At 42.4% G+C, this 13,332-nt stretch overlaps 1 long non-coding RNA gene across 1 annotated transcript in view; it reads left to right on the top strand.

Annotated features, from left to right (window-relative positions):
• Positions 1 to 10,440, top strand: part of LOC144502745 (uncharacterized) — a 46,171-nt gene extending 35,731 nt beyond the window's left edge. The window contains exon 4 of the long non-coding RNA XR_013499377.1: positions 8,141 to 10,440. This is a non-coding gene — a long non-coding RNA (uncharacterized LOC144502745). The remainder of the gene's footprint in view (positions 1 to 8,140) is intronic.
• The last annotated feature ends 2,892 nt before the right edge of the window (positions 10,441 to 13,332 follow it).

Genomic DNA, 13,332 nt, shown 5'->3' with positions numbered 1-13,332 from the left:
TGTTGTGAATTCACTTACAGAACTCATTCATTTGAAACCAGTGTCTCATGTTCACATCTGTTCTAATCATTCAGTAAGAAGTTTAACAACACCAGGTTAAAGTCCAACAGGTTTATTTGGTAGCAAAAGCCTGGTGTTGACTTTAACCTGGTGTTGTTAAACTTCTTACTGTGTTTACCCCACATCTCCACATCATGACTAATCATTCAGGACAGATATTATGATTAAATTAAAATGTTTTGAGTTGGAAGAGAGTAGGGACTGATGCACAAATGTTCTGTTAGTGTTTTGGGGATATATTATTTAACTTCTTTTCCACATTTTTTGGATTCGGCATTTGGTCTGTCATTTTTCCTCCTCAATGCATTGTGTGAGCCAGCTGCAAAGAGACAGATGGTCGTTGGAATTAAGCCAATTTTTTGATTTCCTTCAAAAATTATGGTTTTAAGTACAAGTTCATTCTGCCAACCTCCTTTTCCATTGCAGGCCCACCTCATTTATCACCTCACTTCTATCACCTTCACTAGTTCCACAGCACCCTGCTCAATAAATCACTTTAAGTCTTGCTCCTCCTTATGATTGCAGCCTCTTCTAGCCCAGTGACCCAGATTCCTTCCAACAATTCTTTCCAGTTGAAAAATCCATTTGGCCGGGAGGGGGGAGGGGGATGGGCGGGGGAGTGGGGGGGAGGGGGAGTTGGTGGGTGGCCATGGTTTGTATCTTGATTGACAGAACTTGGAAAGAGGTTTTTAAGAAATCTTCCAGAGATGTATTCATTTTTATGGCCTTTTTGAAGATCAATAAATAAATCACATTTCCTTTATCCATTGCCAAAGATGAAAACTTGTTCTGCTCGTATATCACAGTTATAGATGTGGTTTTGTGTAACATGGAAAACAACTGTTTATCTTTACTCTCCACCTTTCTTAGTGTGGAGATTTTTATGGCGAAAGCTAAGAAAAAGTGGAAGCAATGGAAATTTTTTTTAAAAGCCCGGTAAAGAACCCCTCGGTAGTAGTGTTGTAAGGAATTTTCGGATTGGCCACTGATTTTTGAGACCAACTTTTTCGCCCAAAAATCACGGGATTGACTTTTACATGGTAATATCATAGAATCATAGAAACCCTACAGTGCAGAAAGAGGCCATTTGGCCCATCGAGTCTGCACCGACCACAATCCCACCCAGGCCCTACCCCCATATCCCCTACATATTTACCCACTAATCCCTCTAACCTACGCATCTCAGGATACTAAGGGGCAATTTTAGCATGGCCAATCAACCTAACCCGCACATCTTTGGACTGTGGGAGGAAACCGGAGCACCTGGAGGAAACCCACGCAGACACTAGGAGAATGTGCAAACTCCACACAGACAGTCACCCAGGCCGGGAATCGAACCCAGGTCCCTGGAACTGTGCAGCAGCAGTGCTAACCACTGTGCTACCGTGCCACCCATATGTTCAAAGACGTTGACATACTTGCTTGATTTGTTTATTTTGTAATGTTATAAATGAGATATATTTCATCCATATTAATTATCTAATATTTATTAATTCCATAATGTTACAAATTATATACATTTTGGTCAACGCAATATAAGTATATAATGAGGTAACTACATCACCTCACTTTGAAATCTTTCAATATTGGAATCAAGTTTATTCCACGCTACTATGAAATTCTTCAATAGTCATAGAAACACAGAATCCCTACAGTGCAGAAGGAGGTCAGTCAGCCCATCGAGTCTGCACCGACCACCATCCCACCCAGGCCTTATCCCCATAACCCCACATGTTTACCCCATTAATCCCTCTAATCTACGCATTCTGGGACACTAAGGAGAAATTTAGCATGGCCAATGCACCCAACCCAAACATCTTTGGACTGTGGGAGGAAACCAGAGCACCCAGAGGAAACTCACGCAGACACAGGGAGAACATGCAGACTCCATACAGACAGGGACCCAAGCTGGGAATTAAACCCAGGTCCCTGGAGCTGTGAGGCAGTAGTGCTAACCATCGTGCCACCGTGCCACCCCAGATGAGATCAAGTTTAATCCACGTGTCGACATTAGTGTTGCTAGTCAGGATGCCCACATATTTCCACTCTTAGAGATGTTTTTTGCCTTCCAATTTGCAACACAATTGTTCCACATTTTTCAGACATAGTCCTGAAGGGATTTTTTCATGCACACATTTTTACCAATATTTATTTTAATTGGTATTTACATATTTATAATTAAATCAGATCATTAACTTCTCCAGTATTATGCTTTGGGTGGGATTTTATGGCCTCGTTCGTGCCAAAATCATAAAATCCTGCCCGAGGTCAACTGACCTTTGCATTATCCGCCTCTCACTGACACCGATTCCCGTGGCGGGCGGGGTGGTAAAATTATGGCCTTTGTTTCTAAAATTTTCAAACTTTTGCCCCTGAAAAACAAGGGTTGAATTTTGCACGACATATATGAAATATTACGGTCAGAAATCTTTGCTCCCCCCACACCGCTCCTGGTGGGTTCTGAGGTAGGTGGGGGAGTGGGGGGGGAGGGGGGGGGTTGCGGGTGGAATGTGAAATTGCATGGATTAATTTATCTCCAGGGTCCCTTCCACTCAATTACACAGCGACTTTACACTGGAGTGGGCTGGACCTCAGATGGGAAACCCGCCATTGTCCCAATTGGGGCTCTGAAGTAGTTAAATAATGGCTGGTTAAAGGCCATTTCCCAGATGAAAGCTCAGGATTGTAAGTGGGAGGGGGTGGGGGGAGCGGGTACCTCCATCAGATGCCCCTTCTGACTGGTGATGCCCTCCCCTTAAAGCCTAGTGACCTCTGGACCTCCTTCTCACCCTGGCCTATCCCCTGAGATGCCCCAAAGAAATTTCTATAAATTAAAGCAAAGATTAAATTGATTTGCATCTCCCCTTCTTAACGAAATGTCTCAACAGTTGTACTCAATGTTGCCAAAAAGATTTTAATTAAGTAAGCGTAATTAACTTCAGGCTTTTATTCAGAACGTCCCTCCAAATTTGAAGAGTGCCTCTAGAATTTGTTGCTGTTTAAAGGACAATGGTTATTTTAGCTTATAAAGATAAACTAAATTTAAAAAATGAAGTTGATGTCATCATTTAGAATATGTTATAAAACTGCTGAGAGACATTTATATTATTATCCTTTACTATATTAGGGGGGCATAGCGGCACAGTGGTTAGCACTGCTGCCTTTCAGCACCAGGGACCCGGATTCGATTCCCAGCTGGTGTCACTGTCTGTGTGGAGTTTACACGTTCTCCCGTGTCTGTGTGGGTCTGGAGCACGTATGGGTGCTCCAGCTTCCTCCCACAGTTCGAAAGACGTGCTGGTTAGGTGGAGTAGCTATGCTAAATTCTCCCTCAGTGTACCCGAGCAGGTGCCGGAATGTGGCGACTGGGGGATTTTCACAGTAGCTTCATTGCAGTGTTATTGTGACACTTAAACTTAAACCACTGCTACAGTTTTATCTCTGGTCTTCCACAAGTTGGCTAATCCCATCCTGTATGGTGGTAGAAACATTAATATGGGCTACACCGGGAGCAATTTTAAATGAACTCAACTGCCATGCAAGTAACAAGTTGCTGTGCACCATTAATTTTATATCCAACACAGGTTTACTCCCATTGAAGTGTACAGGGGACAATTATGGATGGGGCATAAAACTTTGGTGGATTATCAATCCATCACATTCCGGATAGAGTATTCCATGGCTGTCAGCATCTTTTTACTTCTTTGCTTCCTGGTTGCTCAAATAATTTTGTTTGCTTAAAATTCCAAATCCTGATGAAGAAAACCAGCTGGGACTTCCAATGAGTCACTAATCCTTGCCAACTGCAACATTGTGCATCTGTGGATTTTGGGCAGGGCGGGATCAGGTTCAGTTCCAGTGCCCCAAGGTAAATGAGCTCTGCTCACAATCACTATCTGTGAATGTAAGGCCATTTAAGTGAAGCGCTCAACATTTGCCGATGCCAGTGAATTCATGTCCCAGCATGAACTATTAACTTCAGAGGAGGAAACTGGGCAAAACTTCGGAATTATACCCCAAAAAAGTGCTCAGCGAGTATGTGAAATTTGTAATTAAAGCAGCTAAGCAATGTTTTGTCAGTTTAGCACATGTGCTGCTGACCTGTCAAGATGCAAAACCAATTTTCATACATATTTTGCAGCAGAAATATAGGACAAATTTTGAATTATAAATTGCTGCATTCCACAATTAACCTACTTTTGATAAACCTCAACGCTTCTCAAAGTTGAAGAAGGATTTTAAAATCATGTGGAATAAATCAATTTAAATTTGTGTGCAAGTTAACACTTGTAACATTTTCTTCTGCACTTTACATGACCAAGGGGTAACATAACCATAAACCAATACTTCTGTGTTGTCGTTTCAGCTAAACTAATTATTGCAATTTAAATGTTGGTCAGAGAGGGAAGTATATAAAAAACATTTGTAAAAATACTGCAATGGTTGAAACTTTCAAACATTAATAGATTGCTATTTTCTATTCTACCTTGCAACAAAATTGCCCAAAATGATCTTGGGAGTACAACATTTCACTTTTGGAAATGTAAACTGGAAAGATATATATGTGGCGTGTTGTTTTACAGTGAGGTACACAACACAGGGTGTAAAATACAATGACTCCCAAAGGGTTCAGAGATTTTTTTAATTGCTTGAATCAAAATTGTATGGATTTGTGCCAAACCAATTCCCAGACCTGTTTTTTCAGATTATTCACAAAGCAAGAAGCACATGGGTGGAATTCTCTCGAAAGAAGTTGAAGTGTTGAATTCGCGGGAAAACTGGAGTAATTCATGCTGTTTTTTTCAGTTGAAGTTTACACTCGAATCCTCCTCACTCTGTGCAATGCAGAGGCCACCAGCGTAAATATCATTGGATTTCAGGGGGTGGGGCCAATTCATGCCCAGGAGGCTGAAACCAGCAGGCGTTTTGCGCATACGCTGTGGCCCCGAACTGTCAGCCTCCCGTTTGCTGGCCAGCTTGATCACAGGCCAGCCCAGGACCCCCGGAGTGCTAACTCCCCAACCTCCCCACAGCCCGATTGTGGACTCCCCCCCCCCCCCGACCGTTCCTGGGCGCAGCAGACTCGATGAGCTGGATGGTATCTTTCTGCACTGTAGGGATTCTATGGATTCTATGGTAATAGGAAATATTTGACAGAAAAATACTAATCTAACTCCTAGATAAGTACAGAATTGAAATTCCACCTCCCCAAATCATTCACACTGACCTCACAGATTTTCCCTCAACCTCACAGCTACTGCCCCGCCACCCCCCTTCCCCCACGCCCCCAACCCCCTCCCCCGACCCCCGTTGTAAGGTTTTGTTCAGTAGGTCTCACTAAGAGGTTCAAAGGTGTATAAGGTTGAGCAGTCGTGTTATTGGTAATAGGGAACTATTTACATAGGCATGAAGCGTTCACAGACTATGAGCTATATCCATGCTTACTTCTACACAGGTCTCTGCATGCTCTTAGACTGACCCAGGTCTCTTGTCATTTGCCCTTTACATCACTCTGTGGATGGTACTGTTCTCCAGTCCCACATCACCCCTTGCTTTGTCATATAACCTTCTAAATACAACCCTCACGATGCAACCTACTACCCTCGACCCACTAGTAACCTCAACCACCTGCCACCCTCACCCTCTGCCAAGCTTCTCACCTGCAAACTTACCCACCAATGACCTCACCCACCTATCCACCCTTCCACCTTACCCATTCACTCATCCATCCACTCCCCCATTCTTCCATCTACTAACATTCATCCATCACCCAAGCACTTTGGATAGTTAAATTTAGCTTACGACAGGGGGCATGTCTTCGGAACTGATTCTCTTTGCTCACCTCTGTGTCGTTTCCTGCATTTAGGGAGTTCGTCTGCATTATGGACAGCACGGTGGCACAGTGGTTAGCACTGCTGCCTCACAGTGCCAGGGATTCGGGGTTGATTCTGGCCTTGAGTGATTGCGGGGAGTTTGCACATTCTCCTTGGTCTCCTCCCACAGTCCAAAGATGTACAGTTGAAGTGGATCGGCCATGCTAAATTGCCCCTTCATGTCCCAAGTTGTATAGGTTCGATGATTTAGTCATGGTGAATGCATGGAGTTACAGGATAGGGGGAGTGGGGGGTGGCGGGGTGGCAGCTGGTTATGATGCTCTTTCGAAGAGTCAGTGTAGACTTGATGAGCTGAGTAGCCTCCTTCTGCTGTTTAGGGATTCTATGATTCTATTGTGAATCAGAAGCTGGCATTTTTAAACATATCCAGGTCAGTGAGCAGTTTTCTATCTGATCAGTATTGGACACTGGGCAGGCTTTTATGGCCTCGCTCGAGCGAGACCGGAAATTCCTGCCCGAGGTCAACGGACATTTCCATTGTCCGTCCCTCGCCTGCTCCAATTCTGTGGCAGGCGGGGCGGTAGAATTCCGACGAGTGTTCTGACACTGGTTGGAAGAATTGGGCCATGAACTCAAAGTTCTTTTGATTGGGTACTATAAGAAACTGATGTCTTTTGTACTGAATGAGTTGTTGCATTGTCAGACCTGTATGCCATTCAGACAATCCAGTTATCCTCCTTAAATGGCAGCACAGTTGACCGATTTGACCAGATAGAAGGAAAATAGTCGGAGAAACTACTACTAACACCTGAAAAATGGACGGCATTTTATGGCCTCATTTGAGCGAGACCGGAAATTTCTGCCCAAGTTCAATACATTTCCGTTGTCCGCCCCTCAGCCGCTTCGATTCTGTGGCGGGCGAGGTGGTAGAATTCTGGAGCAAATTTATCATTGATCTAATGTCACAAGTGATGTGAGCCCATTTATTTGTTAACCTAGTTTCTAGCAGATGTGAGTCCACCTGGTGTCATGGATTGTGGTCTAGAAAACCTCTAATTTGTTTTTTTCTTTAGACTGTTTCCACCTCAATATTTTTCCTGCAAGGACATCCTGCTCCTGAGTGAAACTAGGTCAGCCAAGCAATGCCACAAGTTTTGCTTTTGTTGAATTTGACTCACAGTGTACAGAAAACGAAGAGCAAGGCACGCTAAAAGAGTTCAGTATAAGACTCACCTATTTCATTCTTTCTTTACAGTGCATTCACGTGTCAAATATAAAAGCAAAAAACGTGAGAGAAGAAGGATTAATTAAGTGGAAATCACAAAACAATTGTGGTAGCAAAGAGGATTATATCATAGAATAATAGAAACTCTACAATGTAGAAGGTGGCCATTTGAATCTGCACTGACTCATATCCAGGCTAACCCTGCAACCCCACATATTTACCCTGCTAATTCTCCTAACTTATACATCTTGGGACACTAAGGGATAATTTAGCATGGCCATTACACCTAACCTGCACATCCATGGACTGTAGGAGGAAACTTGACTCTTTCAGAGGAAACCCACGGGGAAAGCGGGTAAACTCCACACAGACAGCCACCCAAGCCAGAATTGAACCCAGGTCCCTGGTGCTGTGAGGCAGCAATGCTAACCACTGTGCCACCATGCCGCCCAATCTGGAATGCCCATATTTTTTGACAAATTCTTTTGAGAATGGGTTTGGGGAACTGTTTCTTCTTCTGAAAATTGATGCTTTGTTTGTTACAAAGTAAGAGTGGTAGACTACAGAGATAACTCACCTGATGAAGGAACAGTGCTCCAAAAGCTCGTGATTCCAAATAAACCTGTTGGACTTTAACCCGGTGTTAAAGTCTTTCTATTCAAGTCGTCACCCAATGCCCTTTTGAATGGTTCGATTGACCCTGCCTCCACCACACTTCCAGGCAGAGCAGAACCACTCATTGTGTGAAAAGGCTTTTTCTCACAGCACATTTGCTTCTTTTGCAAATCACTTTAAATCTGTGTCTACTCATTCCTGACCCTTTTTCTATCGGAAACAGTTTCTCCCTATATGCAGCTAGGTTGGTTTATTGTACATTGCATCTTGAGTGTGTGCCCCATTGGAGTATAGCTTTTTCTGTGAGACTTGTATGCGTAAGTGATAAATGTGGAACAAATTGACAGGCAATAACATTGTGCCATGAAACCTTGAACTATTGACCAGTATGTTGTCTTTTTTACAGGTTCGCCATCAAAGCCTGGTCAAGTGACCTGCTCCTCAGTCTCCTGCAGTGTCAAAGAGTTACTAACTGCTGAGAAAAATACAGGAGCAACTTGGCTTGACTTGGTAACACCTTGGGAAAGCATGTCGACTTAAATAAAACAGCAAAGTGTTTTGGCACCTTAAAAGATGGTGACAAACAATAATACGACACTTTAATTTATTTTCTGGAGGTGTTTGCGTGAGGAGAATTTCCAATTGATATCACAAACTCTGATTTGGTTTACGTATCCTCAGATTTGATTTGATTTGATTTGATTTAATTTAATTTATTATTGTCACATACAGTGAAAAGTATTGTTCTTTGTGTGCTGTACAGACAAAGCATACTGTACATAGAGAAGGAAAGGAGGGGGCACAGAATGTAGTGTTACAGTCATAGCTAGGGTTACAGTCATATGCTGGCTGCTTTCCTGAGGCAGCGGGAAGTGTAGACAGAGTCAATGGATGGGAGACTGGTTTGCGTGATGGACTGGGCTTCGTTCACAACCCTTTGTAGTTTCTTGCGGTCTTGGACAGAGCAAGAGCCATACCAAGTTGTGATACAACCAGAAAGAATGCTTCCTATGGTGCATCTATAAAAGAGTTTATCAGAATTTCATTAGTAAATAGATTGGTAATGACACCAGGCAGTGTGGATTCACAATGCTATTATAAATATTACATAAACTGAATAAGCCCATTCCACTATATTCATGACGACAATGTCTACTTTTCAGGTCTCCTTTGCCCCTGAATTATTACCACAGGAAACAATCTTTTTTTTTGGCAACTCTGCCAATGTTCTCTTGGTTAAACCTTAATCAATCCCTGTGCATTTTCAAATAAATTCTTTAAATGCACAATTTAATATAGCAGTGAAGGAAAAGTGATTGACATAGTACTTTGGAACAATCTATCTCATCACCCCCTTGGCCTATCATTTGAGCTACAAGGAGAAGAGATGAAATATTTCCCACTTCTGTTTATAAAATGCCAGGAGAGGAGCCACTCAGCAGAACAACCCACCTTTATTTGAGATAATGTTGTTCCTCAGGCTGGATAGCGTGAGATGTAGAATTGTGCTGGTGTCTTGGCAGTGACCTTTTTCTTGGGGTTGAGGCAATTCTTCAGTGGGATTGAGAAACCCAACCTGGGAGAATTTGTGTTGAATTTAATGCTAATGTAAGTTATTCTTTTACAGTAAATATTCCCCATCCCTACCATTGACTGTCTATAGTGGGAGCAAATGTTTCCAGTGTGGATATGCAAGTTTCAGAATGGATAGACATTACTGACTATAAAAAATGTTGAGATGGTAGGACAAGCCTTACCCATGCTGAAACTGTGTGCTTGAAAACATGTCTCTATTCTGCGGTGATGAGAGAAAGGGTGGGATTTCAGATCCAACTGTGAAGGGACATATAAAGAGAAATTTGTATGTAGTTTATGTCTGGAGGTTCTGCATTCGCAGACATAAAGCACAGGAAATAGAATGGAACCCAATTAGATGGATTCTGTCCCTTTTACATGGCCCCAGGAACTTACTTCAAGTAAGGAGAAATAGCTGAACTGCTGCACCTGCCACAGGCACAGTCTAAGCATTTTGATTTAAATGAGGGGAGAGAGATTTTTCCAGGCTTCCCACCTCATTTTACTCGAGCTTCATCGCAAGGGCTCTGAATTTCAAGTGTGCCTAAATGAGTTGACATTGAGCCTTGACCCTGGGTTCCCTTTACAAATCAGAAGATCTCAAAAGGGCATTCAGCCAAGTTTGGGAGGCTGAAAGTTAAGTCTGGACTTTCTCTTCTCTCAACCCCTTGATTTTCCCATCTTGGGAAACCTTCTAGATTCTGTTTTCTAACTGCAGCTCTGATGCCAGCAGCCAGGCTTACAGTTGGGCCTATATTTCCAGCCCTGGTGTGGTGTGGCATTGGTAGCTGCTGTAAAAAAAGTGGCACGCAAAGTGAATCCACCAAAATAGTCAAACACGAATCTTGGTCCATACCAAGGCTGTTTCACTTAATTGTGCTAAACTGAGTTAGAAATGTACAGAGGATTGTAACTTATATCAAACCAGATAGAGTTTTGAGAGAATTATATGACTTTAACCAAAAACAGCATAATATTTAAGAACTCTCATGGATTTGCTATACTTCTGCAAGAAATAACATGTTTTTATGATACTTTATATCAAATAATCTATTGTAAAAATGTATCTTGCTTTGTTTTTAGATCCTGTGACTGTATTTGAATAATTATTTGCAATAAAACAAATTGAAAACACTATTCACAATTTAAATCTGCATTATATTTCATTTTAAATCCATGTATAACAAATAATGAATTAGATGTCAAAGTTTGTTTTCGATATCCACTTGTCTCTTAATCATATTAAAATTACATGACATTAATTACTTAAATCAGCATTTCACATGTACAAATCCTTAATTCGTGCTTCTAATTTTTAACATTTTCTGTCAGCTTTTTTCATTATTGATTCCTATGTTTACATTTACAATTTCCTAGATCAGTGGTCTCAAAACAAACAACCCTATTCCCAATGCTTCCAGATACCTGCCCTTGCAGTACCACCTTCCAGTATCCCCTCCCCAGTGTTCCTCGACTCTGACATTGCACCCCAGCAGCGCTGTCACAAACTGGAATGCCCATCTCATTACCAAACCCAAATGCTACCAGATTGTAACATCACTGATCTCCCACCAGATACCACCAGGCCTCCCAGACCCCACAACCATGTTTCCAACACTATGAAGACTTAATTTTCGAATCACAGAATCCTTATGGTGTAGAAAGAGATCATTTGGCCCATCAAACTTGCACTGACAACAATCCCATCCAGGTCCTATCCCCGTAACCCCACGTATTTACCTTGCTAATCCTCCTGACACTAAGGGGCAATTGAACATGGCTTATCAACCTAACCTGCACATCTTTGGACTGTCATAATGTGGAGATGGACTGGATTTGGAATCACAAGCTTTTGGAGTGCTGCTCCTTCCTCAGGTGCGAAAAGGAACAGCGCTCCAAAAGCTCATAATTCCAAATAGACCTTTTGGACTTTAACCTGGTGTTGTGAGACTTCTTACTGTGCCCACCTTTGGCAGGAAATCGGAGCACCCAGAGGACGCAGACATGGGGAGAATGTGCAAACTCCACACAGAGAGTGACCCCAGGCTGAAATCGAACCCGGGTCCCTGGCACTGTGAGGCAGCAGTGCTAACAGTGTGCTACTGTGCCACCCAGCTTGTAACTCTTCCAGGTACATTGAGTACCTGTGTCCCAGCCGGATTGATCTCTCTTTCTGTATTCTTTTGCATCCCGGGCTTTAAGAAGAGATGAGCATTAAAATTAACACGAGCTACATGAACATATAATCAACATTGCAGATTTACAGCGCCCTTGCAGAAACTGACATAATCAGCTTAGTAAGGACTAAGCTATCACCAGTACTTCTACAATACTGTGCAATAAAAATGTAATTCAACTTAGTCAATTACTGTATTGGGTCTGATAACATTATACATCATATAAATGAAACAGCACATGCCTCAACAGTGGCTACTGTGTGTGTACAATATATATAAAATATATTCATTAATAATATGAGTTGTGCCATTGCACTGGAGAGATTGAGAGTAAGCAAAACCAGGCTCAGGATCAGCACTCAAGTCATAAATCCTTTAATGTGAAACTGAAGTCAATGTAAAACTAGCTCTGGTTATTGTTAGATTTAGAAGAATTTCAAAGTCTGCAAAGTATAGAATAGTCAGTTGCATGGTGTTCGCCTGTGCCTGAACAATGTCAACATTTTAAAAAGTATCAGCCATGCATAAAGCAATGTGACATATCATGTTTCCACCAAAAAACACTGAATTCCTCTTCCAATGTAAAGGTTGCTGCCTTTCGAAAGGAGAGCAGGAATATACGAATACTGTGCAGTCCTTCCACCAACAAACATTTGGTGCTGCTGAAGATATTGAATGCCTGATGGTTGAAGTGAACCGTTCGGTTTTAACACACTGTAGTCCCTAAAAGCTTCTTTGCTTTCAGCACCTAATGAGTTGTTTTGACTGACTAATTGTAACCGTCTATAGAACCAGAGCCCGGCCTGATATTTCTAGATCTGTGCTATGGGTGACATAGAAATAAACACTTGTTAGTGATCAATGGAGTGTGAGTACGAGTGAACCCAGGCAGTAGAAAATGTTCAGGACAAAGAAAATTGCAATGTCGATGTGATAGTCACAATGATGTGACAATATTATCTACTACTCACTTCTATATCACTCTAAAGGGTAGATTTTCTAGTATATTTAGAATCGAAGAATCATTGAATCCCTACAGTGCAGAAGGCAGCCATTTGGCCATCAATTCTGCACTGACAACAATTCCACCCTATCTGTGTAACCCACATATTTACCCGACTAATGCCCCTCACACTAATGCTCAATTTAGCATGTCCAACCAATCTAGCCTACACGTCTTTGGAGTGTGGGAGGAAACCGGAGCAGCTGGAGGAAACCCATGCAGACACCGAGAGAACGTGCAAACTCCACACAGACTGTCACGCAAGGCCGGATTTGAACCCGGGTCCTTGGTGCTGTGAGACAGTACTGCTAACTACTGTGCCACCGTGCCACCCCTATATACTATACAACCTAAAGGGATGCTCAGTATGACTCTACAAAAAATACATTCCACAAACATAGGGCGGCACGGTAGCACAGTGGTTAGCACTGCTGCTTCACAGCTCCAGGGGCCTGGGTTCGATTCCTGGCTTGGGTCACTGTGTGTGTGGCGTTTGCACATTCTCCTCGTGTCTGCGTGGGTTTCCTCCGGGTGCTCCGGTTTCCTCCCACAGTCCAAAGATGTGCGGGTTAGGTTGATTGGCCATGCTAAAATTGCCCCTTAGTGTCCTGGGATGGGTAGATTAGAGGGATTAGCGGGTAAAATATAGGGATATGGGGGTAGGGCCTGGGTTGGATTGTGGTCGGTGCAGACTTGATGGGCCGAATGGCCTCTTTCTGTACTGTAGGGTTTCTATGATTTCTATGAAACATAAAGGACCTTCAATAACTCTCTCACAACAAAATTACAAATACCTTGAATGCGAAATAAATTTTGCATTTTTTTTCATTCTTATTAAGTATT

The sequence above is a fragment of the Mustelus asterias genome, chromosome 13 (assembly GCF_964213995.1).
Source record: "Mustelus asterias chromosome 13, sMusAst1.hap1.1, whole genome shotgun sequence".
NCBI classification, from domain to species: domain Eukaryota; kingdom Metazoa; phylum Chordata; class Chondrichthyes; order Carcharhiniformes; family Triakidae; genus Mustelus; species Mustelus asterias.
This window is presented reverse-complemented; position numbering and strand designations above follow the sequence as displayed.